This window comes from Pan troglodytes, chromosome 2, assembly GCF_028858775.2.
Source record: "Pan troglodytes isolate AG18354 chromosome 2, NHGRI_mPanTro3-v2.0_pri, whole genome shotgun sequence".
Lineage (NCBI taxonomy): Eukaryota > Metazoa > Chordata > Mammalia > Primates > Hominidae > Pan > Pan troglodytes.
In genome coordinates this window covers 22,530,211-22,557,034 of record NC_086015.1, presented here as the reverse complement: position 1 = coordinate 22,557,034, position 26,824 = coordinate 22,530,211, and the positions used below count along the sequence as shown (strand labels likewise).

At 37.3% G+C, this 26,824-nt stretch overlaps 1 long non-coding RNA gene and 1 pseudogene across 1 annotated transcript in view; both read right to left on the bottom strand.

Annotated features, from left to right (window-relative positions):
- The window catches only part of LOC134809542 (uncharacterized), a 148,678-nt gene that overhangs the window by 29,590 nt on the left and 92,264 nt on the right, over positions 1 to 26,824 (bottom strand). The window lies entirely within an intron of this gene.
- On the bottom strand, positions 19,991 to 26,679 carry LOC107970397 (UV excision repair protein RAD23 homolog B-like; annotated as a pseudogene).

Genomic DNA, 26,824 nt, shown 5'->3' with positions numbered 1-26,824 from the left:
TAATACACGTTTTCTTCCTAGAACCTACTGTAAAATTATGACTAGAAGCCTGAAACATTTAGTAAAACAACTATTGTTTGTGGAGTTTAAGTTAAGGGACATGCCATTTTTGTCATCAAGTTAAACAATCGGAAAGTTCCATGTTTGAAACTCCTTAATGTGGGCCTCTCAGAACAACTCTCTCAAAGTTGCATGTCAAGAGTATGGCTTTGGCTTTCATTGAGGACAATTAAGACCAAGTTCATGTGGAAAAAATTGTTAAAAATATTGTCCATAGTGTTGGTCAATATTCCTTTAAAAAGGGTAAAAACAAACTGTCCTATCTGATTAACTGGCATACATTCATCTTTTTCCCATAGAAAAAAACTGTAATTTTATTTTTGCTTTCACAGTCAGGAAATCCAGAGCTAAAACTTAAGTAAATAAATATCATGAAGTTTCCTACAAAATTAAATGCAAACTTTTCATTGGCAAAATGAAAGATGCCTGTCATTTTGCCCCAATCATTCTGCCTCGATCTAACATTCTAATTACATCTCCAGTTATGGCCATAAGCTAACTGTGTCCTAGACAATTTTAAGTCTCATCGTTTTGGTGATCTCAACTGTCTTCAATATCCTCCTTATATGCACAGTGCCCTCTTCTAAACACCTTATTTGAGTCTTACCTGCTAGCCTATTTCCTTTAGTTGCTTTTTTATGTCCAACTTGGTGACTCAGTTATAGGTCCCTAGAGGTCCTCTCTCATGTCAGTATCTTATAGGAAGATAGGGTCTCATATCTTAGATTTATATAGTGATCTGTATGGAGTTCATTGTGTATTCCTGAGAGAAATACAGTGAGGTAAGAAGAGCCTATTACTACCCTTTTATAACCCTTAAGGACTTGAAATTTTTTTTTATCATAATAACCTCTAATGAAGCCCTAGTCACTTAAGTTAGCAAGTCATTCACCCATACAATAGAAACATAAACTGCTAAACAAGTCCCACTTTCATTGTTAGGACTACAGTTTAGTATAAGATCTCAGCTAGAATTTACTGAGTGCTTAGCAAAAAACAAACATTGACTCAGTACTCATTGTATGTATCTAACCTCTCTCTGAAAGGAGAGGACATTTCTGAAAAGCCCCTTTTCGGTTTACTAAAAGTTTAGGAAGTTCTTACTGTAACCCTGTACCAGAAAACCTTCCTCAGTAGCACTACTTCTACTAGAATAAGTATGTTTTGTAGAAACATCTTTGAAGAGTGCTTGTGTTCTATGTAGAGCCATTATTTTTCAATATGGAAGCTCAAAAAACTAACTAGCTTGTGCCCCTCTGTATCCTCTAAAATCATTTCCTCTCAAGTTTCCAGAATCACTTGAAGAGGAGTATTCATTTTGTGAACCTTTCTTCCTTTATAACAATTTGACCTGTATGCCTCAGTCAAGAGTAGAGTTGTAAAATGTGGCTAAACAAGGCACTTGAGGAAACAAATTCAGGGTCAGTGTTCAAGTCAACCTGGCAAAGAAAATAATTCACTGAATGAAGTCACCAGGTAATGAGTAGGTTAGAGGCAATTGAATTTCATCTCTGGAGAAGTCTTAAACTCTTGGGAGGGCTAGGGAAGGAAAACAGACTTGTTGATCCAACAGGCTCTTTAAATCTCTCATGCCTCAAGAGTGAAAATGTCCAAAACTAGCCATTGAGATAAGATGAGGCAGCTTTAAAACAGGCAGTGACAGTTTCCCCTAATCTAATTTTCCATCAAAAACCTGAAACAAAGAAAATGCAGAAACCATCATCCAGATCCTAAAGACCGGGAAGTAGCTAATGGAGCCATATATTCATCATATTGATTGGCCCATTGATTTTTTCCCCCTTCTTAAGCGCCTGTTTCTTGGTCCTGTGCCAGAGAAGCTTTAAAGAGCTTAAACAAAACTTATACCAAATCTTGCCAATGGCTGCCAGGGAACCTGCAAACTAACTTTCTCTGTTGTCACAAGTATAGTTGCACAGTTGAATCCTGCCAGAAGAAAATGCAGAGTTTTGTATGCAAAAACCTGCTAATCCTATCTAATTAAGAACCCAAATTGAGAAGGGAAGAAAAAAAAAAGCCTAAGTAGTGAGCCTGTAATAGTTGAGTCAAGAAGGCATGAAGAAAAAGACACTTGCTCAGGTACCCCAGCTAATAAAGATTGAGGGAATGTGATCTCAGAATCAGAAATATGAATGGAGCATATTCATTTTCCCAGGACCAATCACAGAATTTTGGGTCCTATCAATTCCTTAATCCATTGGTTTCCAGATTCTACAGAGTTTAAGAATTATCTGAGGCATTGTTTAAAATGCAGATTCCTGGATCTACCTTCAGAGAGCCTAATTCAACAGGGAGCAGGACTTTGGAACCTCTCTTCTAACAAGCAGATTCATAGGAAAAGGGGGTCTTTGGATCAAACTTGGAGAAACACTACAAGTGGGTTTACAGAAAAGTTTTATCTGGGGACCACTGCAGATTAACTGGAAAGGTATACAATGGCAGTTGTTAGATATTTGGATGATTGATAATTATCCCTTGATTCTTTGTTGTCTATTTATTCTTCTACACAAGTAATCTAGAAAGCCTCTTGCCAATTTTGGAATAAAAGAGATACACAAAAACTGGTGTTAGTTAAAAAACCTTTCATTGCAAGTAGCAGAAACTGACTAAATGCAAGAAAATTAACAAAATTTTTTTATGAGGCTACAGTGATGATATCCCATAGAGTTCTGCAGCCTTACAAAGACACAGAGAAGGGGAATTAGAAAACTCATCACAACACTCCACCTCTCTCATCACTGCACTCCTCATGATCTCTCTTGTTATCTCTTTCTCTCTCCCTCTCTCTGTCTCTGCCTCTCTCTCTTCAGAACTTCTCTCCCTGCTTCTCAGTTTACAAGGCAGGAAATGGCTGTCCCAACTACCACCCCCCAACCAGCTAACACATACAAGTTCCACACACTGAGACTAAATTCCAATTCTGTCTTGGGTTGGTTGCTACCTATGATGCAATCAATATGGATACATATAGGTCATCTAGAAGTCAGGGCCCATAGGAAGGATAGAAGGTAATTCTGTGTGGGGACAGTTATGAATTTAAAGTTTCAATCATATGCTTTCTAAGGTCTCCTTCTATCTCAAATCTTCTCTTCCTGATCAGAGATGTCTCACAACAAATCACGTAAAATGTAGCCTTATAGCAAGGAACTATAATGGTCCATATCTTGTTCTTTCTTAGAAGGAGAATAAAATAGTTGGACAGGATCTGGTCTCAGCACAGGGTCAGCCCAAGTCATGATTATCAAATGGATGAAAAGTATCTGATTCTCCTTAACTTCTTTCCAAGCCCTTACATCCCAGCTGGATCTATGTGCTTACCCCCATTCTTTTCAAAGAGTAGGGTTTCTATTATTAGTCATTTGTAGCCAGTATGTATGGGCTAAGTTGATCTGTCCCTGTTCCATGGGAAAAGATGACCACATTAAGCCTAAAGACACCCATTTGAATGACAGAACATTAATTTCATCTACCCTAAAGGGATCTCCCTTTCCTGAGGCATTGGATATGTGAGTTATTTCTTGTGCTAGGACTTTGGTAACTCACATTTGAACAGTAAAGCAAATAAAAATGGACAAAGTATGATCAGGAGTCCTGATTTCAAAGGCAGACGTATTCTCAGATATACTTTTTGGTACTTTATGACCTATATGCCACTATCAGGAGATTTTTCTGTTTTTAAATATTTAAAAGGGGTGAAAAAGTTCATTTATGCTTTAGCGACAGGCAAACCCCATGGTACCCTTCCACCGTCTGAACAGAATTTTCTTTCTGAAAAGATTCGTCTTCCAAAGGTTGAAGGTGGAAGTATAAGGGGTTGAGGGTGGGGGTGAGCTTGATCACAACCTAGTAAACCTTGACCTTCCTTACAAATTCTGTCATCTATTGTTCAAGGAGCTTCTCATCTGCCCAGGTGTTCTCTACAAGCAGCCAGTTTTGGCAGGGGAGAGGGGTGTGTGATGTGTGTGTGTGTGGGGGGGGGGTGTGTCTGTGTGATGTTTTTTGATTAAGCTACAAACTTCTCTGCTGGAAATTTTATAAGCTCTTCCTGGATTTGTTTTGTGCACTTGAAGAAATAATTACCAATAAGCATCTGGTCTCTTGAAGCTAAAGGTGGTTACAAAGACTCCCATTGGAAATCTGAGGTCAGTTTCAAATGAGTCTCCTTTTGAGTCCAGTAAGTACAACTTTAAGCTTTCAGCCGAGGTGTGGCTCTTTGTTCTTTAAGACAGGGATGAGTTAGTGCTAGTGAAAGTCAATCGGGCAGATAAGCTAGTGCCAGTGAAATCCAATAGGACAGGAAACAGCAATTTGTTCCCGCACCTTTTCTACCCTCTGGGAATTCACACTGAGAAGGGAGGTCACTCTACACTGAGCCACCTTGTGGCATGTGTGGAGAACAACAGCCAGAGGCAAAAGCCATTTTATTCTTGGCTGACAAAAACAGTATTTTAAGGACACTCTCGAAGGGTGTGGTGGTGATTCTGTGAGACACCTCAAGAGAATAAGCAATTGTACAGCACAACTTGCTTCTGCTACTCCGTTTGTCTTCTATAACTGAACTCTTCAGAGAGATATTATTGTAGTGATTAAGAGAGAAAGCTTTGGAGAGCAACAGAAATGAGTCAAATCCTGACTAGTCAAATCCTGACTCTCCTTCTATCATATAAATGTAGCCTTATACTGGATACATAACCTTAAAGAAATTATTCAGCCTCTTGAGTCTCTGAAAAATGAAAATGGTAATGGTACCCAACTCATAGATTTGTTGTGAGAACTAAATGAGATAATGTATAAGAAGAAATTGGCATAATGTCTGGCACGAAGAATGGACTCAAAAAAAATTTTAAGTAGGTAACAAGTAAACATTGTTGTCAAACTTCTTTGGGGATTTCTTACAATTTATTCTTTAAAGTTAGAGTCATGCTTTTTTGTATGGTTAAGGAGCTGATGGTATATTGTCTTTCAAGAAAAGGGACAGAATCCTTTTTAAAATGCTATTAAGTTAGTGTACTAGTTGTATGATTGTTAACTTAGTCGAGTAGATGCTATTTCTAGCTTCTCACCATTTATGAAGATGATGCCCTCTTTGTGTCAAGGTAGGCTTTGAAAACGTCCCTTTTTCTTTGTCTTCACTAGGTCATTTTTGGCCAAGCTAGGTATAAAGCATTAGGAAATGTTAGCCGGAGAAAACAGATCTGTTGACCAGTTTCAGGCACCTAACGCCATGTCCATTCAGATGAATATTGTTAGTCACTCCAGATCACACAGAATGACTGCATGTAAAGCCCACCTAACCCACAACTAGTGAGTCAAATATTCCTTTCCCATTTCCTCTCTTACTTATTTCTCTTTATTTTAACTGTGAGTGAGTAATTTTAAAGTACTGATCTTCTGGATATATCTGAAAACTTTGACCCTACCACAAACCCTTTGACTCTACAATGGACAATCTGTTGAAGAAAAAAAAATACAATGGACAATCTGTTGAACAAAAAAAAAGTTAGAGAAAAATATTATCCAAACGCAGTAATTGGCTTCAATACTGAGTGATTCCCCCACCACTCTCTGGGCAGTATCTCAATTACAAAAGTTAAGTAAACAGAATTATGTAGGTGAGGGGGCTGAAATCTCACGTCATTATTGGAAGTCATCAGATACTCAAGGAGATACTTCTCAACATACTTATCCAGTTAACTCACTGAAAAAAGATCTTAGGAAGATAGATTCAGTCATTATAATAGCCAAAGTCTCAGGTAATGGAGTAAGGTTACTTCTTTTCTTATCCACTTAGAATATAATTCAGATGGCATAGAAACCAGTGTCAAGGAATAAAATGAATAACCCAGTGTGGGGACCTCAATATTTCAAGTCTTAATGACAGAACATATTATTTTGCCCTCTTCCTACAATATATTCCCTCTTATTTCAATATAATATAGGTACTAGGAGTGAGGGAGAAGGTCAGTTGGTTTTCCATCTCTATTAAGGTGCTCAATGTATTTTGTTAATTGTATTTAATCTTGAGAGATACTACATGAATGGGAATTATGCTTAATATCATAGTAGTTTACCATTGTGTAGTACTTCACAGTTGAAAAATCTTTTTTAAGTGGGTTGCTTGGTTTGATCTTCACAACAATAAAATGTGTTTCATAAGTTCTTATTAGAATTTGCGCTTGATAAATGAGATTCCAAAAGATTAAGTGACTTGTTCAAGTATACTCTGCTAGTAAATGTTCATACTTGATAAGTTTGTGGTGTTAGGGGCTTAAATGTAATGCCAAGGAAATTTATGGAACTTCCTTTCCTGAAAATCTCTTTAGAAACCAACAGTTCTCTTCTAACTCAAGGATTTAAGTGTTTTTATATGTGGTCCTGACTAAAGGCAAGCAAAGAGACCAGAAGGCCTCATAAGTATTCTGCTAGCCTTGTAATTGGGACCATTTCTTTCTCTCTAAATGGAAGCACAGTGATGATAATAATTAAGCTTTAGGCTTTCATATTTCCTTTTATCTGAGTTCTTCAGCCGGACAGGAAGGACCCACCCGCTCTGCATGATATGGCTCTTTTCAAACTGGTCCATGTTCATTAACCATCTAGACTTCCATTAACCATCTAGACTTTGTTTTTTGGTAATAGCAAACAACTTATGGAAACCTCAGGAATTTGAACCCCAAATGTGTGGTCAAATCTACTTTTTACAGAGGAAGGTATCATAGCTTTACAAAACTTTCTGAATAAATAAAGTTTGTGCTCTTATACATAATAATGAAGTTAAGGAACCATCAAAATAACTAGTCAGCAACATCTGCAAGTTTAGTGGGAAGAGTCTGAAGGCAGAGTGCAGATAGAAATGTGAACACTTCACTCTATCCCGCCTCCTCCCAGCATTCCACCTGCAATAGACTGTATTCATATCTCCCAGAGGAAATATGCTATTACTGATAATATGATCACTGAAACACTGGGAGTGGTTGGATACAGAGCTCTGGCAGTGGGTTAATAAAAGGCCTAATGAAGAACAAAAAATTCTGCCAGTCGCTGTAAAAAAATATTGCCCTCGGGAAATTATAAATCAGACACCATGGTGTGAAGTTAAATATATATACATACACACACACACACACACACACACACACACAGCATTGCCTTGCTGATAAATGCTGGAGTGGGCAGACTGGTGACGAAACACATAAGTCACTGGGTGCCCTTGAAGTTTCAGTCCACCTCAGCATGATGCAGTTAAACGCCTCAGCTGTGCAAAGCCAAAACCACATTTGCTCAGCCTTGTCAGATCACACTGCACTGTGTGGTAGAAACAGGATGACTGATCCACAAATTAATTGTACTTCCCAGAGTCTTACTTGCCTTTTCCCTTTTTATTTTTATCTTTTTTTATTTGTTTATTTCCTCAATTTTACAGCACTAATCTCAATAGACTCTTAAATACTGCTTCTGGATGCAGACCTGTATTTAGGGTTTTCTTAATGTATCCACATTGAACTTGTCTGGTGGGCAGCCTCAACAATTCCATCCACCAACATAGGAAATGTGATGAACAAAGCAAGCCAAAGGCCCTGACTAACAGTAATACCTTACCTTTTAGCTAAATTACCAGTGGTCTAGGAAAGAAAGAGTTGACCTTTCTAAGACTAGAAACGATCACACACCTTGACACATGAACATGGTGGCTGCCTGATGAATACTGAGGAGCCATGGTTCACCTCCTTGGTTTTCCACCTTCACTGAGTCATTGAGTTCCTGCGGCCTTGCTCATTTAAACCATTGCTTTCTAACACACTGCTTTTTCCCCAGAGGGTACTTCTACCAGCTTTTCACCTGGTTGATTGTGTACCAACTGTTGACTTTACAAGTGAGATAGGCATGGCCCCAGGGGATTTGGAGGAAAGATGGCCAAGGAGTACAGTGAGGTCAATGTCAAGGAGAACCCCTCCACCCCAACCAATGAAGCCTCCTTCACATGTTATCTGCTGAAGCTGATATCTTTCAATGTACGCTTGAAAGAAATGAGGAGAGCTGAAATGTTTCGGGGACTCCTCTTCAGTGTTAGGGTGTGGGAATAAATTGGGATATCTAGGGAATTCCCTTCCATTTTCAGGGATCCTAAAAGGGCAATTCCAGAAATGTGGGGAAGGTCCATTAGAAAACCATCAGATTCCTTAAATAAATTGAACCACAAACCTCCAGTAGATAGAACAATGAAACATCTCTACTTCTAATAAGCATCTGGACATTTATCTTAAATTCTCTTCCCTGAGATTTTCATTTTCCTGGAAATCTATGAAATATTATGATAGTTACCACCACTCTGGTTTCAAAGGGTCTATTGTATTTGTATTTCTTTTTTTACTGAGGTGATAAAAGAATATGTAAACCAAACTTTACCAAGGATTCAGGGATGAGAAAAAATTAGAAAAATAGACAATAAAAATAATACACAGTTTGCGTATATGAATCACACATGGCAGCTTTGTAAAGCTGTCTGATGGAGCATTGATTCCCATATGGCAGAGCAAATCCCTGATGGACTTTTCATTGGTGCACACTGCAGCAAAATGGAAAAAAAAGATACAGTGAGATTTTCATACTCAATTATAACATATATTGTAAATTATACTTATTTATTCTAAGATTATATCCTCACTTTTATTATCATAAATACTCCTCTCTTTTAATAGTAGATAATGTTTTCTCTTTTGATATCTTTATTTGGTAAAATACAAAGTTAGTCATTCTGTGTTACTCTTCCACTTTTAAAATTTTACTCATCCCAGAAATCCAAAAGTCTGGGAACCACCACAACAAACTGATGAAGCGCTTCCTATTTCCATTCTGCCTTAACCTTTCCTCCAGAGGCTACCTCTCCTCTGTCACTATGGAGTCCATGACCTCAAGCATATCCACAGTTCTTAAAGTACTAGCCCAAAACAACAAAGTTTCCCTTCAAAAGTATAGGAGTTCCCTTTAACTCTAACATCAAACTATCAAGTTGAAACTTTTATTCTGAGGATGGTCCTTTTAATCTAGCTTTGAGAGAAAATTGGTTTCTGGGAGGTGCTGCTAACGTGATATCGATCAAAATTAGAAAAAAATGGCACAGTGGCTCTCTACTGTTTTGCACTGCTATCTTCGTAGGCAAGCCAAAGCCCCCTTTCTCTTCTGTGTACATTTATGTACGTTTAATAATAGTATTGTAATTATTTAATAATTATTATTATTACAATAATAGTATTGTAATTATCAGCTGGAGCTTTGCAATGCTGCCAAATATATGGCCCACAGACTTATTTGTAGAATAAATCCCTTGAGGGAATCCAACTATTTAGTCATTTATTTGATGAATATAAACTTATAATTAATTTTATTCAATACCAAATGAACAACCCAACCAAGTTGGTTGATCTAATATTTAATAACTCAATAGGTTATTTGTAAATAGTTCTTGATCACATATATAAATGAAAGTTTATTAAATGACACATTGTTTACCCCTGAGAATTAAAAAAAGAATTTGTGTTTTGAGGGTCATTTTCTGCCCAAAGGAGACCCCTCATGTGTAACAGTGGGACCACAAACCGTTCTTTTTGAGCACTTTGGGAGCCCCACACTGCAGATGAATGAGCCATGCCTGTAGAACAGAATATTGGTGTGCTAAATTCTTTCTGGATGTATTTTCTTTTGTTATTCCTGAGTTTTTAGGTAAGTTTGTTTACATGTTCCCACTGTGCTGAGAGATCTTCAAGAAGAGCCTAAGTCTACATCTGAATTAAGAGTACTGAGAGATAAGTCCACCACATCTGAACTAGAGGTTAGAGAAGAGAAGGAACAGGGGCTTCTGTGTGGCATATGGTTACTGGGAAGTCTCCCAAAGGAAATAAATATGCATCTTGGGAATGGAGAGAAGTTTACAGGCACAACCGCCTCTCTCCCATTTGGAGATTCTTTGCATCAGCCAATTTTAGAGAATTGGGTCTTATTTCATTAAAGATATCACTAGATGCCGTTAGATGGTCAATAAAGATAAGGTCAGAAAATGGATCTTTGAAATTGGTACCATGAAGGTTGTTAATGGTCTTACAAAAGCAGTTTTTGTGAATTGGCGGGAGTAGATGCCATTCTAGAACTTGTTGAAGAGTGAATTCAGTAAAAATGTAAAGGTAGTTTTTGCAAGCCACTCTTGGGAAGCCAGGCTATGAAAAGGTGGGGACCATGGGGTAATAGCAGGAGTTCCAGAGTCAAGGAAGTGTGGAGATGGGAGATAATAAAGCATCTTTGTGTTATGGGAAAGATAATTTAGGAAGATAAAGATTGACGATGAAGTGGGGAGAGAGAATGAGCAACTGAGCAAAGACTTTAAGAAAGTGAGAAGTGATAAGTGATGAGATCTGGAGTATGTGTGCAAGTACCAGCATTTGGAAGGGGAAGGGATATTTCCTTCATTTTAATAGTAAGAAAGAAAGAGATAAGTACCATTGCAGACAGCTTTGGATCACCAATTTTGGTGATGAAGAAAATAACAAAGTCTCCATCTTATAGTTTCTATGTTCATGATGATACTAAGTTATTAGCTAAAATGAGAAGGAAAGAAATGAGAGTAAAACAAATTTTAAAATACTGATTAATTTTTTAATGTAGAATTATGGAGTCATGTTCGGATGCCATTTGAGGTCTGATGTTTTGGTTTGTTCCTCAGCTATGAGGAATAAGCTATATCTGCTCCCTTCGTCATGAGCAGATATGGAAAGGGCAAGAAAAGTCAAACCAAGATTAGAATTTTACAAAGTTTGTACAGCAGAAGGAGACAGGGCAAGAGCATTTGAATATTTGGAAGGGAGAAATTAAGTTAATGTATCACAAAATCTAAGCTAGAAAGGAAGGAAAGTGATAAGATACATGAGTTGAAGGATTATGAGTAAGAAACAGGATCAATGGATTTACTGCCATGAAGTAGGAAGCACCAGAATTATGGGAAGTTGTGGTTGGAGAGAAGAATATATGCATTTGAGATTTTGGAGTGGGTGGAGATGGAAAGGTCACTGCAAAGAGAAGTGAAGAAGCTGACAAGCCAAGTTCCCAAGAATGATGACAGGAAATAAAGATACTGAGGCCAAGCCAGGCGCGGTGGCTCATGCCTGTAATCCCAGCACTTTGGGAGGCCCAGGCAGGTGGATCATCTGACGTCAGGAGTTCGAGACGAGCCCAGCCAACATGGTGAAACCCCACCTCCACTGAAAATACAAAAATTAGCTAGGCATGGTGGCGTGCACCTGTAATCCCAGCTACTTAGGAGGCTGAGGCAGGAGAATTACTTGAACCCGGGAGGCAGAGGTTGCAGTGAGCTGAGATCGCACCACTACAATCCAGCCTGGGTGACAGATTGAGACTCCATCTCAAAACTGAGACTCCACCTCAAAAAAAAAAAATGCTGAGGCCAAAAGTTAGTGAAAGATGGAAAGTGCCTAGGAAAAGCTCTGTAAATGATCACCGTGGGAAAAAGATGATGATCTATCTAGAAGGATTGAGCCTCAAAGATGCAGTGTAGGAGGAAGAAGGGAAACTTTGATTTAAAGACAGCATAGTGTAGAGGGGGACACGATGTCTCCTCCCGGTTGTGAAGGGTAGAATGCGCTAAGAAAAAGAGAGAGCAAGAGGGTTGCCGAGTAATAAGGTCCTCAGAGGACATCCAGGTTTTAATCCAAGTGGTTATGTTAACATTTTACTGGAGAATATGAAGGTGTAGTGCTATTTATCTCCCAAAAGAGAGGTCAAGATTTGAAAATGAGGGAAGTGGAAGGCTGTGCCAAAGTTGTCCAGGGATAAGAGTTCAAAGAATTGAGAATGAGAAAAGAACAAGTAGAATTGTGAGGTATTATGGAATTATTCCTAGGTACTGCATTTTCTATAAACACAGCCACAATCATGTCTATTATTGAGTATCCACAATGTATGAGGCATGTATTATATATGCATTATCTCATTTAAACTTCACAACAAACTGTGAGGAAAGTTGCTTCATTGTCCATTTCACAAAGGATGAAATTCAGGTTTAGAGAGACCATGCAACTTGCCCCAAAATATACAGATTTTAAATGACAGAGCTTAACCACTATTTTATATTGCCCATCACTTAGTAACAGATGTATTCCTGAATGAGTTGATCACAATCTGAATTTTTGTAAACCATGCCAGAGTTGCGATTCACAACATTTCTGGGAATACTACTGTGAATCCTTTGTTAATGCAAAAATCACTGCCCCAAATGGACACCTCCTCAGTAATCTGTTTGCCCAATCTCAATATTCTTGAAGCATGATTAACTTTTATTGAAAGGTATGGTTACATAGTATTCTAGGTCAGAGATGATCAAAGCTTTTTACGGACAATAAGTTTTCTCTCTAACTAAAAAAAAAAAAAAAAAACTCAATAAGGTCAGTGGCAAAAGCAAGAACCAAGGTATTATGACACTACTCACTATAATACATTGCAATTCCTTACTCATTAGCAGAGTTTTATTTTTCATGGGATGTATTTCAAATGAGGATATGCTATAAGTAGAAAACAATACATACGGGTTCATTAGTCTTGCTCTTTTAAAGATAAATGCTGTATGTGGGATAAATGCTGTGAGCAAGAAATTATAAGCAGGTTCCCATATGCTAGATATCTATTTCCACAGCTCCTATCATCATGGTTTCTGGGCACTCTGACAGATAGATGAGGCTAATTCAGGCAACGCAGTACATTCAGAGAGTAGGTGAAAATCCTCTTTCTCTTTTGCTCCCTGCCTCAAAAAAACAATAATTAATTGGAAAGCTAAAAGAATGAAAGGTTTCCTAGAATAGAAAACTAACAGAAAAGCCATGCAGAAGAAGCAAGTTTTAATCTTTTGGTTACAAGTAATAATGTTGACTGTATTACCCTTTGATCAAGGTGTTTGGGAATCTATCCTAAGTAAATAATCCTCAATGTGGAAAACATTGTATGCTAATCATCACAGCATTAGATAGGGGAAAAGTACAAGTGCAAACAAGAAAGAAAAGTGTTCAAAAATAGGAGATAATTGTGAATAATTTATGGTATGTATTCCCTGAATATTGTGTACAGTTAAAATCACATAGTAAAAACTGTGCACAAACCATAAGAATTTAATTCTTTGGAAAAATCCTTAAAATATAATGTTAAATGAAGAAAGTAGACTACAATATTATATAAACAATGTGATTAAAACTGTAAAAAGAAAAATACAAAGCATAGGTTTGAGTGTTGATATAGGAGTAATTTCTTTATTATTTTAATTTTCCTGTATTTTTTAAATTTCCTTTAAGAAAAATTTCTTATTTTTAAAAATAAATAATAATGTAGGAATTTGGAGATTTAAGAGCTTGAAATTCTACCAATAATCACATTTTTAAAATCCATTCATATGGATTCTTAATAAGTATCCCATTACTGGCAAACCCTGCAGTATTTTTAATAACATTTTAATCACATTTTCCCAGTTTTTACATATGTTAAAGTGCATTAAAATGTGGACAGTCTGATGAATTTCGACAATTGTACACACCCATGTAACCACACCACAGTCGAGATAGAGGACATGTCCATCATTCCCAACAGTTTCTTTATGCGCCTTCCCAGTCAAATCTTCCCCCACTTCTTGAACAGGAAACAACTGATCTGTTTTCTATTACTATGATTATTCACTGTTCCTGTTCTAGAATTTTATGTAAGTGGAATTGTACAGTTTGTATTCTTTTCTCTCTGGCCCCATTCACTCGGCATCATGTTTTGAGGTCAATCCACCTTGTTGCATGTATCAGTAGTTTATTCCTTTGTACTGCTGTGTATGCATATGCCACATTGTGTGTATGTACCACATATGTTGATCTATTCATTTGTTAATGGTCATTTAGGTTGTTTTCATTTGGAAAGATGTTTTGGACATTTGTGTTCAAATCTTTCTATGGATATATGTTTTCATTTCCTTTTTTAAAATTTTATTTTTCCGTAAGTTATTGGGGTACAGGTGGTATTTGGCTACCTGAGTAAGTACTTTAGTGGTGATTTGTGAGATCCTGGTGCACCCATTACCCAAGCAGTATACACTGCACCATATATGTTGTATTTTATCCCTCGCCCCCCGCCACCCACTCTTTCCTCCAAGTCCCCAAAATCCATTGTATCATTCTTATGCCTTTGCATCCTCTTGGGTCCTACCAGGACCCAAGAGGTATGCCTTGCATCCTACCAGGGGAATTCCTATGCTGTATGGTAAGTGCATGTTTAACTTAAGGTTTAAATTTTAAAAAAAATTCCATGTAGTTTTTTTAAGTGGTTTTAACCATAAAGCTTACAAGCGAAAATCTTTTCAACCTTAGAATAGGTGAAAATTTTTTAGAGGGGATGCAAAAAGCACAAGCCATAAAAGAAAAAAATATATATATAGGACATCATCAAAGTTAAAAATTTCTGTCCTTCTAAAGACAGCACTAAGGAAACAAAAAGACAAGCAGCAGACTGGGAGAAAATATTTACAATACATATATGTGAAAAAGAATTTGCATTTGAATACATAAATAACTTTTACGAGTCAATGATAAGAACTCAAACACCCAATGAAAACATAGGCAAAAGACTTGAACAGATATTTCTTCAAAGAAGATAAACATATGGCCAAAAAAAGCATCTGAATAAATGCTCAATATCATTAGTCATCAGGGAAATGCAAATTAGAACGATGATGAAATGCCGCTACACTTCTACTAAAATGTCTACAATTATAAAGATTGATAATACCAAATGCTGGTGAGTATGTGGAGCAACTGGAACTCTCAGACAGTGTGTATTTTTAGTGGAATGATTCATCTCACATAGGTATCTTAAACAAGTGAAGAATTACTCCTTTAAGTCGGGGCCTGAGATTTAATTAATGTTCATATTTATTCTTTTTCTCATTATACCTTCAGATTTTGCTAATTTCCATGGCTGAATTATTGTATATAACCTAGCTAAATATCAAATGGTCTCTACATCAGGAAAGAAACAATTGTTATTGACCTGGTAAGTTATTTTAAGATATCATCTCTATAACTACCAATTCATACATTCAATACCTCATTCTATCTTTGTTCTATTTTAATTTTCATAAATCATTTTTGAGGCCATACTGTATCTCCTTCTTACCGTGTAAATCTTGTAATGCCTTTGGCCAAAAGTAATAAAATTCAAATCAAACACAATTAGCAATTCATGAGTTATCTTTCAGTTTATACATCAATTCCAAAAGCTGACTCAATTTATAGACTCAATTAGAATGTCAACTGTGCCAGGTTGTGGGGTTTGAACTGTGACATTGGGAAAATTCAAATATGGTTTTATTTACTCTAGAACTTTAATTTCCTGTAATCCTCTCACAATCTATAAGACAGAACAATGATCTCTTTGAAGTGAAAACAGAGAATCACTCCTGAATTTTATTTCCCTACAAGTCTTATTTGCTCTATTTTTATGTTATTGTGATTTTCCAAGCCTAAAATAATGATTTAAAGTACAACTGAGAGGAAAACAATTTAATATGTATTTTTTATATTCCAGAATAATTAAATTCCCACAATATTTTAATGATTTGGGAGATAATTAAACATAACATGTGATATCTAAGTTTAGATATCACATGCATTCCGTGGTTTCCTAAATTTTCTGTGGATTTTGCTCTATATCAACTTACTGTCTCATTTTCAGTACCAATATTGATGGGCTCCACTTCATTGTTCAATCCTTCCCAAATGTATTTAAAATGTAGTCACACATAGATTAAATCACATGTCAGAATTGTTCATGGTACACCCTGTACATTCCTAAAGAAAGATATTTAATTAATTAAGAAAAAATAGTAGCATTCTGTAGGAAAAGCAAAAAATGCAAGATCAAAACTCCAGCTAAACTCTTTAAGCCATTATGAGTGACCTCTAAACCACAAACAATGTTAAATTCTTGGGAAAACTTTGCTTAACTGGCACTCACAATGCACATTAACTCAGAAGCACAACCTTGCCAAAAATATAAACCACTCAGTGTTTATAAATGTGAAAAGAAAATTAGCACATGAGCAAAAGGAAAAACACATCTTTGGTGTCAACCTTTCTGTGAACTTCTCTATTGTGATTACAGTTGTGTTTGCTGGATTTTGCAGAGGTGTGATGGACAGGGGGAAATGTATACCTGGAGGGAATTGTGCAGCTGTCAATAGTTGCAGACTGGAACTATGGCAGGTATAATTGTGTTCATTGTTTGTATTTCCTGATTCACAGAGCCCCTTAAAGTCACTGCAAAGGGAGCAAGTCTTACAGACGTTCCCAACCCTGTCAGCCTATGAGACTCACTAGAGTGTTTTCAAAAATATTCCAATGCCTGATTCTTTCTACAGGTTAATGAAATAAGAACCTCTGAGCATGGAGCCTGGATATCAGTATTTTCTAATAACAGCTGGTGATTCTGATGCATAGTTGGGTCTTAAAAAAGCTGTATTAAAGCAAACGTTAGTAGCTGTTTCCAGCCCAGGCTTCTAAGATGATAGAGAAAGTAGGGACAGGATTGAAGGGCCCAAAGCTATTTCCAATTTATCAGAAAGTCCAAGAGAATTATACATGCAACCTACAATATCCAGGTTTTGTGTTGGTTGGTTGGATGGATGGTTGATCTGTAATTATATTGGATCACTATTGTGTCTTGAAAGACAGTTGATGAACATAAAATGAAGAAATGAATTATTACATAAGAAAATATTTTTAGTACAATAGTTTAACCATTGACTCCATTTTGGATAAAACTAAAAAGAGGATCTCTGAGAGATAGCTGTGGCTTTTGCCTATATAACATCCATTCTCCTTCTTTTGAAAACAACACCTCAATTTTGTAATGGGGAAATATCCCTTCCCCAATGTCAGTCTGAGTCTAATTGAACGTACCATCTGATTCTGAGATGAACATGTGACTCAGACCTGGATAATGCCAATATTACAACCCTTTGGCCAGAATAATGATTCAAACCCATGAAGATGATCTGAGTCAAGCCATGAGAGTGATCAAAAGTCAGCCGTGATACTTTCTAGAGTAGTAAGAAGGAAACCTGAGCCACAAATGAGAGAAAAGTCTGTGTTACTAAAAAGGCAATGAGGAGAAAAGCAGAGACTAGCAAAGAAGACAATGAAACTGATCTTGTGCTCGTGGACTTGTCAGTTATGTAACTGGGTAAATTTAATTTTGTTACATTTGTTCATTCATTCGTTTATTTGAGGAAAGCAAATTTGAATCGAAATTCTGTTATCAGAAACCAAACAAGTTCTAATACATATAAGATCTTGTATTAGTGAAATTATCAGAACCATTAGGACATCTAGAGATACTTTACTATTCTATTTTTCTTTGTTTATTTGCTTGTTTGTTCAGACAAACTCAAGCTTTAATTTCCCAGAACTAGAACCTCAAGCAATTTTCTAGTCAATCATTCAATCCATCAACAAGTATTTAATGAACTCATCTGTGTCTATCACTCTGCTAGGCATGACAAAATGAAACTAAGCGGAAGGCCTGGTCCCCGCCTCCAGCAAGCTTACAAACTAGTCAGAAAGACATAGTAAGTATATTAGAAATAACCTGGAGAGAAGAAAGCTCACAAGTTTCACTCTAAAGGAATATTAATTAACATGCTTCAAGTGTTTTATGTGAGCCAAACATATGAAACATTTTAGAAGGATCCTAAGAAATAAATAGTACAACCACTGCCCTCAAGGAGCTTATAGTTAAAGACATAAAACACTGACGGCACAGATTATTTAAGTGCATTATAAAGCAACATGCCATAACATAATAATAAAAACAATACCTCAGTATTAAGTTCTGAATAAGTTAGCATGGTAATTGCTAATTTACTCTAAAAGCTCAATTTCTTCCATGACTCCCAAGGGCCACCAACTTAAATTTCACGGGTTGGTGTTTACCCCTAAACACTGGATCTGTAGGATTGGGGGGTGTTTTCCCAACTCTACCACAAATTCCAGCACTTTTTTGTAGAAATAGATCATCTTCTAAAAAATAAAACCAAGCAACTTTTCATAATTCTCTGATTCTCCATTATTCTACAATTTTTCATCATTCTCCAATTCTCCATTATTCTACAATTTTTCCTCATTCTCCAATTGTTTGGTATCCTTTAATTTTTCTTCATTTTCTAACTCCCTACCAATTCTCTATACTGTTTACAGTTCAGTTTCCAAAGTTTTCCAAGGGTAGCATAATCTAGTTTTGTGTTAAAGATACAGGAGGAAGTGAAACGATGACCACAGGAAAGTAGAATTGGATTCATGTTGACAAAATCTGTTTCTTTCTTCTTTTTCTTCTTGTTTTCTTCTTCTCTTAAACCTCCAAATCCAGACTTTTTTGAAAACAAACTACTACTGGATGAAGACTAGCTGTTGTACTCTAAAAGAGTAGTCTCTAATTCAAATGACTCCCAAGCATATGTGCATGTGTGTTTATGTGTACCTGTATCTGTGTACATGTGTGTATGTGTACGTGTATGCATCGAGGGTTAAGGTTTCAGACTCTGGAGCAGGGAGGGGTACCTGGGAAGACTAGGAATGAAATTTACCAAACATGGGTCCTTATTTACTTCACGTACTCCTTCATCACTTCTTCTAGTGGGGCAGGGGAGGGGTAGATTAGATTAGTACTGCAAATACGTACCAAGAACACAAAGAATATCTCAGTAATGGAATCAGAGAAAATCCAATAATTAAATGTTCCCTAGTGTCTATTCTGCTGCCTTACTTCCTTAATTTTCCTTTTCAATTCTTATTAACCTTTCTGTTAATGCGTGGATAGGAGAACATGAGACACTGAAATGGAAATTACATGATTTGGCTACTTATAACTCTTATTTTTAAATAAAAAGTTGACATTTAATTGAGAGATGGAATAATAAGGTTAAAATGTTAGCCAATGTGATCCCCACCCACACACCCAGAATGGTCTCTTACCATGTCTTTGGCTTACTCTCTGCTTAGTCAGCTAAGCTGTTCTCATCTGATTGTTTCAGAGAAGGGATTTGACAACATAAAACACAGAAAAAAAGTAATCACTTCTTGGGTTTTGAATTCAGAATTCTAAACAATGAGGCAAAAGAGTAGAAAGGAGTCTTCTATATAAGATTCATAATATAGCAAATAATTTAGGATAAAATATGATGAAGTGCACAGCTTTCGCTAGGTTTCCACGGCCAGTTTAGAAAACAATAATCCCTGCATGTCGCTAGAAGTCAAAGCAAAAAAAAAAAAAAAATTGCAACGCAAACATAGACCTCGGCATGTCTCCAAGGGAGGGGCATTGCCCATGCTTCTAGACCAAGTCCAAGGCAAGGGCCAATTGCCTGAGATGTGTGTGGAATCTAGGTTGAACCAAAGGAGGCAAAACCTAAGAGAAAAAAAATGACTGCTATGTGCATTTAGGCAGATAGAGCCTTTGACAATATCAGAACTTCCCTCTTCTCAGTGGGGCAGAGGAAAAGGAAGATAACTGACTTGCGCTAAGTGTGGCTCAGACATAGCAAGAGAACCACTGAACCCGAAGTGATTGTGCTTACTGGAATAAGGCATATCTCCATGGTGACCCAAGTGGACTAACAGCTGCAGTCCAGATGGGACAATGTCACAGCCATTGTGAACAGAGATCACTGTGGATAAGGTAAGGCAATGGATGTCTTCAAAGATGCCTATAAGGGCAAAAGACATTGAAGACCAGATTTGCCTACCGCCACCTCTGCCCATGCAGAGTCAACCATATGCAAGATCTTAACATTAAATAATTTATAAAGACAGATGGTGTATCTGTTAAGCTCTATAAAAAACTGACATGTATAAGTAATCAAAACCTATTATCCAGATGAATCATAATGTTCAAGTGACTGTTTCTAATGCATAAACTTTTCTTTCATATTGATGATCACAAATTTCTGTAAGTGATCTCTTTCAAAAATGAAGCTGATCAAAATTTTACAACTGACAAATATGATCAATAGCCAACACAAACCTTAGAGTAATAAAATCTGAAACAGTTGCACTTCAGCCTCTTAAAAACAAAGACATGACTGAAATATTTGCAAGCCAACAGGCACCAATGGCATGGCTTCAAACAAGGTTCAGTAATAGTGCCATTTTCCTCACTCCCACAGCAATGAGTGGGTGGCTTAAGACCAGAGCAGAGTAAATCTCTGGGCTATTATGCTGGGAGTAAATTAAAAAGTATTTATAATGTCACTCATTTGCTACCTCCACACTTGTGTAACATTTTCATCATATTGCAGTATGCTGCTTTGAAATGCTTTGTATATTTCCAGGAGCTATGCTTAGTGCCATCAGCCAAAGCTGTTTGAGGACAGGGACTGTGTCAAATCCAATGGAAACCTCTTAATTTCATTAGACCTTTCTCCTGTATTGATATTGCTTCCATTTATTCTTCTTAGCGCTCTCTTTGCACTTTGCTCCTTGACTAGAAACATTCAATAAATAATTATTGACCACCCACTATGTGGGATTTAAGGTCCTAGGCCCTGAGAAAAATTATGTAAAGAAGAAAGACAAAGTTTTGGCTCACATTGAGTCTACAATCCAGTGCAGAAATTTAATTTTTTAAAAAGAATATATGAATTACATAAGTTCAGATTGTGATCGGTGCTAGGAAGAAAGTAAAATAGAATGCTATACTATAATAGGATAATATGTAAAGGCTGTTTTAATTTAGGGATATCAGGAAAGGCTCCTCTGAAGAGATGTCTTGTGAGCGGAGACTTGAAGGATTATAATGAATCATATAATGATCATCTTGTAATGACCTGAAAAAAAAGAGAACTGCAAATGCAAAGGCTCAGAGATAGGATCAATCATGCTTTTTGTCAAGGAGATCAGTGTTGCCTAATCTGAGTGATCTAGAGAGGGAGTGATAGAAGCGCCTAGGAAAGCAGAGAGGGATCAGCTTTTGTTGGGCTTTGTAGGACATATTGCCACTCTCCCTGTGATTCTTCTCTTCTCTTTCTGACCATTCCATCTTCATCACCTTCATGAACTCTTCCTGCTCTGCCTGGCTTTCAAATACTGGTGTTTTCCAGATTTCAACCTTGCCTCTATTTTTTCCCCTTCTGGTTTTTCCCAGATTATCAGCACTACCAACCATTTGCTGGAAACTCCAAAATCATTATGTCCAGTTGTACAGTGTACTAATTATGACTTTAAAACCCCAATGACGGCCGAAGAACTATACAAATGTCAATGTATAAGAGTTTTCTGAAGCCAGGTATGGTGGTTCACACCTGTAATCCCAGAGCTTTCAGAGGCTGAAGCTAAAGAATATCATGAGGCCAGGAGTTCAAGGCCTTGGCCTTCCAAAGTTCTGGGATCACAGGTGTGAGCCACTGTGCCCAGCCCAGAGCAATACTTTTAAATGGCAATCATATCATGTTACTTATCCAATGTTTTCTCATTTCACTTAAGTATAATCCAAATTCTTTACAATGGTTCACCATCTACCACCACGAACATCAGATTTCATCTCTCCTCTGTCCCTTTTGCTCACTCTCCTCCGCCACACTGGCCTCCCTACTTCTCCTTGAGCATGCCAAGCAAGCCCTCATTCATGGCTTTGTCACAGGCTGTTCTCTCTGCCTTAAAAGCTCTTCCCCTCCATATGCACATGGCTCACTCTGTAACTTCCTTCAGATTCCTTCTGTGACAATCTTACATAAAATAGAACACCCACCTCCCCCATCACTTTCTATGGCCAATACTCTGCTTTATTTTCTCTTTACTACCTTTATTTCTCTATTTTCTGCACAATTCTAAATTAAGCGGGTATTTTAAAAAATTATCTGCCTCCTCCATTAGCATATAAAATTTATGAGGACAGGGATTATTTTCTTAGTCATCTTCAGTCTTCTGCCCCTACAGCAGTACTTAGCACGTAATAGTGCTTCACTGAATATTCTTTGAATGAATTAGCAAATCTCCATGCCCCTATATAGACTATATTTTTCTGTCTGACATATTACACCTTTTCTCTTGTTTTGCTCAAATTCACTTTTCTCAGCATGGATACATCTCCTTCATAAGGACTTTCCAGAAACTTCAGTTTGGGCTAATTGTTCCTCCTCTCTATTCTCATAGCACTGAATGTGTCATCACCCAGCAATTATCTGTCTATTAAAATTACATGAATCTATGCCTGCCACTTGCACTAGATTTTAACATCTATGATAAAAGTAAGCATGTCTTCATTCAACAATTCAATAAGCATGTAGCAGGCATACAGTGCTAGGCACTGGGAATGCAACACAGAACAGACAAGCAAGGTTCCTATACTCAGATGCATTCAGTCAAATGTCTTACTCTTGGATGGACTCTCAACACTTAACACTCTTTGGCATATTGGGAAGATTAATGAGTGTCTCTATTTGGACCTATTACATTATATCTTATACTTTCAAAATGGTCTGTCCTTATATCACCTCTCACTTTCATCAGAATAAAGCATATGAAATTTGGAGATATTAACTTAGGTTTTCCTGTGTAGATTCTGCAACTTTGCTCCTGATCACAAAAGTCAAAGGCATTCATGCATTTTTTGTTTCCCATGGGAGGACCAAAAGAGTCCAAAGAGAATAAAGAAGTAAATTGAGCTTCTAGATTATTTTAAAATCAACTCTATTGATATATAATTAACATACACCAAATGTACCCATTTGAAGTGTACATTTTGATGAGTTTTGGCTAATTTATTAACTCATGCAACCATCAACAAATGAAGATATAGAACATTTTCATCATCCCAGAAAGCTTCCCTACCTTTTTCCCAGCCAACCCCATCAACACCTCCAGCCCCAGAGAGTCAACGGTTTGCTTTCCGTCCATGTAAATTAGACTTGTTCTTTCTAGTTTTATATAAATGGAATCATTTGGTATGTACTTTTTTTGATCTGACTACTTTTGCACAGTCTAGTGTTTTTGAGAGTCATCTATACTATTGCTTGTATCAGCATTTCATTCTTTTTATTGCTGAGTAGTATTACATTATATAGCTATAGCATGGTTTCTTTATCCATTTATCAGTTGATATTTAGGTTATTTCAATTTGGGGGTAATTATGAATAAAGTTTCCTGAACAGTTGTAAACATGTCTTTGTTAGATAACTTTTGTTTTTCTGTTTTGTTTTAAAACTTTTACTGGAATGTAACAATGAAGTAAACAGTAATTAGACACCTACTAATTTTTCCCCAAAACAAAAAAAATGTAAACAGGAAGATAACTCTGCCTATACTTGTACAGCTTCTCACATCACGTTAGAAGGGTCTCACATTCAATGATCAAGAAATTTTAAAATAGCAGTAATTATTTTCATTTTCAGAAAAGGTTCCCTTTCTCCCCTCCCACCTCAAGTATTTAACATGAAAGGATGGGCTTCTTTACACATTAATTTTATACTTATTTTTGAAGCGGCAACAATTAACTATCAATAAGTTGGCATTTCTATTTACAGTCCTACAAAATTCTTTTAAATTTCACAAAGTCATAATCCAGTGTTGCCATGAAACAGAAACTGTAAATTCTAGGTAGCTAAGATTCTTTCTGAAACCAATGTTAAGTCAAAGAAATATAAAGCACGGCATTATATTAAGTTTCTGGATCTAGTACACTATAAAAAGAGTGAAACCAAGGAGAAGTTATCTACTGTTTTACAGAAGAAATAAATACCTGCAAAAGCTGATTTTTGGTTGTATATAATATTTTACATACTGTGTGGAGTTGCAGCATCTGCTAATTGAAGCAGATATGCACTGTATTTATCCCTGTCCTATACCCTAGATCCCTCCTTCCCCACCCCCAACAGTCTACTACCTTATACCAAGTATTGTGGATATGAGCCCAAGTCATCCCAGACAATCCAGTGAACAAGCTGGTGTAATGCACTAGTGCAAAGTGTGAGATATAAAAAACTCCCTTTCAATCTTCATCAAAGTTCTGCTGTAGAAGAAAATCGGCACCCAAATTCTTATTCTTCTCACAAGCAAAATATGCTTGTATCACAAGTCCTTCAGGAAATCCTAATGCCTTTAACCTTTCTATAGCTTCTTTTTCCTGAGGCATTACTTGAATGTAGTTCATAAGACCATTTCCAGCTTCTGCAATTCCTCCACTGACACCTCCACCTCTTCCTCTTTGACCACCAGCTTCTCAAACTGTTTCATTTAACATCTGAATAAAATGCTCCTGGTGTTGGCTAATTTGCTGAAGTAATTGAGGATTCTCTCAATCTATCTACTGTAGTAACACTGGAAGAAGGGAAGGACTCTGTTGAATAATTTGTCTCATCTGTTGAAACTGAGGCTGATTCCATAAAAATTCAAGGGGACGTTCCAGAACTTGCTGTAGTTGTTGCTGTCGTAGTTGCTGCAGCTGCAGCCACTGTTGAAGACTGAGGAGCCCCAGTACTAGCTGCTTGGTGGGGGTCAACCACAACCTGACTTTATCTCCAGGGATTCCCATTAAAAGGTACTCCACTGCCCTGTCAGGGTTGTTGGAACTGGCTCTTGGGGCTGCAATTACTTGCTCTCGTTCATAGCCCATTGACATGATCTCAGTTACCATATTCTCGTAAGACTGACCCATCACAAGTGCAATCGTTGCATCTTCAAAAAGGTTTGACCAAGAAGAATCTCCTGATGTACTATGAGTTGATGTCAGGCTAGTAGCCACTGGTGTCTCTGCTGGCTTTTCTGCAGGTTTCTCTTGTTTAGTTGCACTAGCAGTTGCAGGTTCAGAGGACACTGTCACTGATACTGGAGGGATGAATGCAGGTGTGAAAGTGGGAGCCAAAGCAGGGACAGGGGTTGGAGCCTGAGCCACAGTTGTTGTTGTGGAGGAAGTAACTGCTGTAGTGCTGGCAGGAGCTGACTGCTGAGTTGCAGCTAGTGCTGGTGTGGACACTGCTTTGGGTTTGGTCACCATAACCACCACAGAGTTTTTCTCATCAATTTTATATTCTTTGAGAGCAGTATCATCATTGAGGATTTTGCCTGCATAAATTAATATTTGACCTGCTACCAGAGAGGCATCTTTCCCCTTTTCAGATTCCGTCTTCTCTTTCAGTGCTTTCACTGTCTCCTCGGGGTCAATGTCTACCTTGAAGGTCAAGGTCTGCGGCTGGAGGGTCTTCAGGGTGACCTGCATGGTGCCACTGTACAGCTCGGCTGCAGGGCCTGTGCCAGGGGCTGGCTGCTGGGCAGGGTCTGCGGCCTCATTAGATAACTTTTTAATTCTCTTGGAATAATACTTAGATATGCAAATGGTGAGTTGTATAATAAATGTATAGTTATTTTAATAAGAAACTGCCAAAATGTTTCCAATGGGACTGAGCCATTTTGCATTCCCACCAGGAAAGTATGAGAATTCTAGTTATTTCACATCCTTACTGACACTTGGTATTATCATTCTTTCTTATTTATGCCACTCTATTTCTTATAGACTTCATGGCAGGCTAGTGTCTGGATAACTAGAGCAGAATTCAGGGACACTTTGGCCTTATAGAATAACAAGAACTGATCTGCAAATGTGTTTGCATAGCAGCTTGATGAAGTCCATATAGTCGAGCCTGGGGCAAAAGAAAGTAGCCAAGACTTTCTGTATCCCAAGAGCTGAAAGGGCACAACAAAACCAAAAGGACTTCAGGATTTAGAAGATAAGGATGCACAGGATAAGGATGCAGCCAGAGATCATGGTTGAACCACAAATGTTAGTAGTGAACACCAGCACAAAAATACGGAGAAGCAGTGATCTGATTAATGACTTGGGGGTGACAATATTACAGAGATCAAAAAGCCGCCTTCGGACTGATGCCATGTCCTCACAGAACTTAGATATAATCCTAAAGAGCAAAAGAAGGATAAAAACATGTTTTCCTTAAGTTGACAGAGCTTAAATTCTAAATCTACCAAGTTTATATCCTGAAGTGACTGATTTTACTTAAGAATAGCAATATTAAGCTGTTGCCCAACAAGCAGTTTGTAGGTAAGGATGGAAATTAAAGTTGTTTACTAAAAATACATTTGACTTCTGCATACTTCTATTTTCTGTGTGAAAATTCACCCACATCATAACGACATGTATCTATCTATTCAGATGTCCTTGCTTAAAAAAAACTCTCCACCTTTGAGTTTCATGTGTATTTTGGTAGTGGTCATGATATATATATTAGAAAATGTATAATAAAATAATATTTCTGTAATCCTAGCACTTTGGGAGGCCAAGGTGGGCAGATCCCTTGAGGTCAGGAGTTTGAGACCAGCCTGGCCAACATGGTGAAACCCCATCTCTACTAAAAATACAAAAATTAGCCGAGCCCAGCGGCATGTGCCTGTAATCCCAGCTACTCTGGAGGGTGAGGCAGGAGAATCACTTAACCCAGGAGGCAGAAGTTGTAGTGAACCAAGATTGCACCATTGCACTCTGGCCTGGGAAAGAGAGGGAGACTCTATTTAAAAAACAAACAAACAAACAAAAACAGACAAACAAAAAACCAAAAAACAAGATTTCGATTAAGACTCTAAAACAACAATTTGATATAGTTTGTTGTTGGGTTTTTTTTTTTTTTTTTTTTTTTTTTGAGACAGAGTCTCACTCTGTT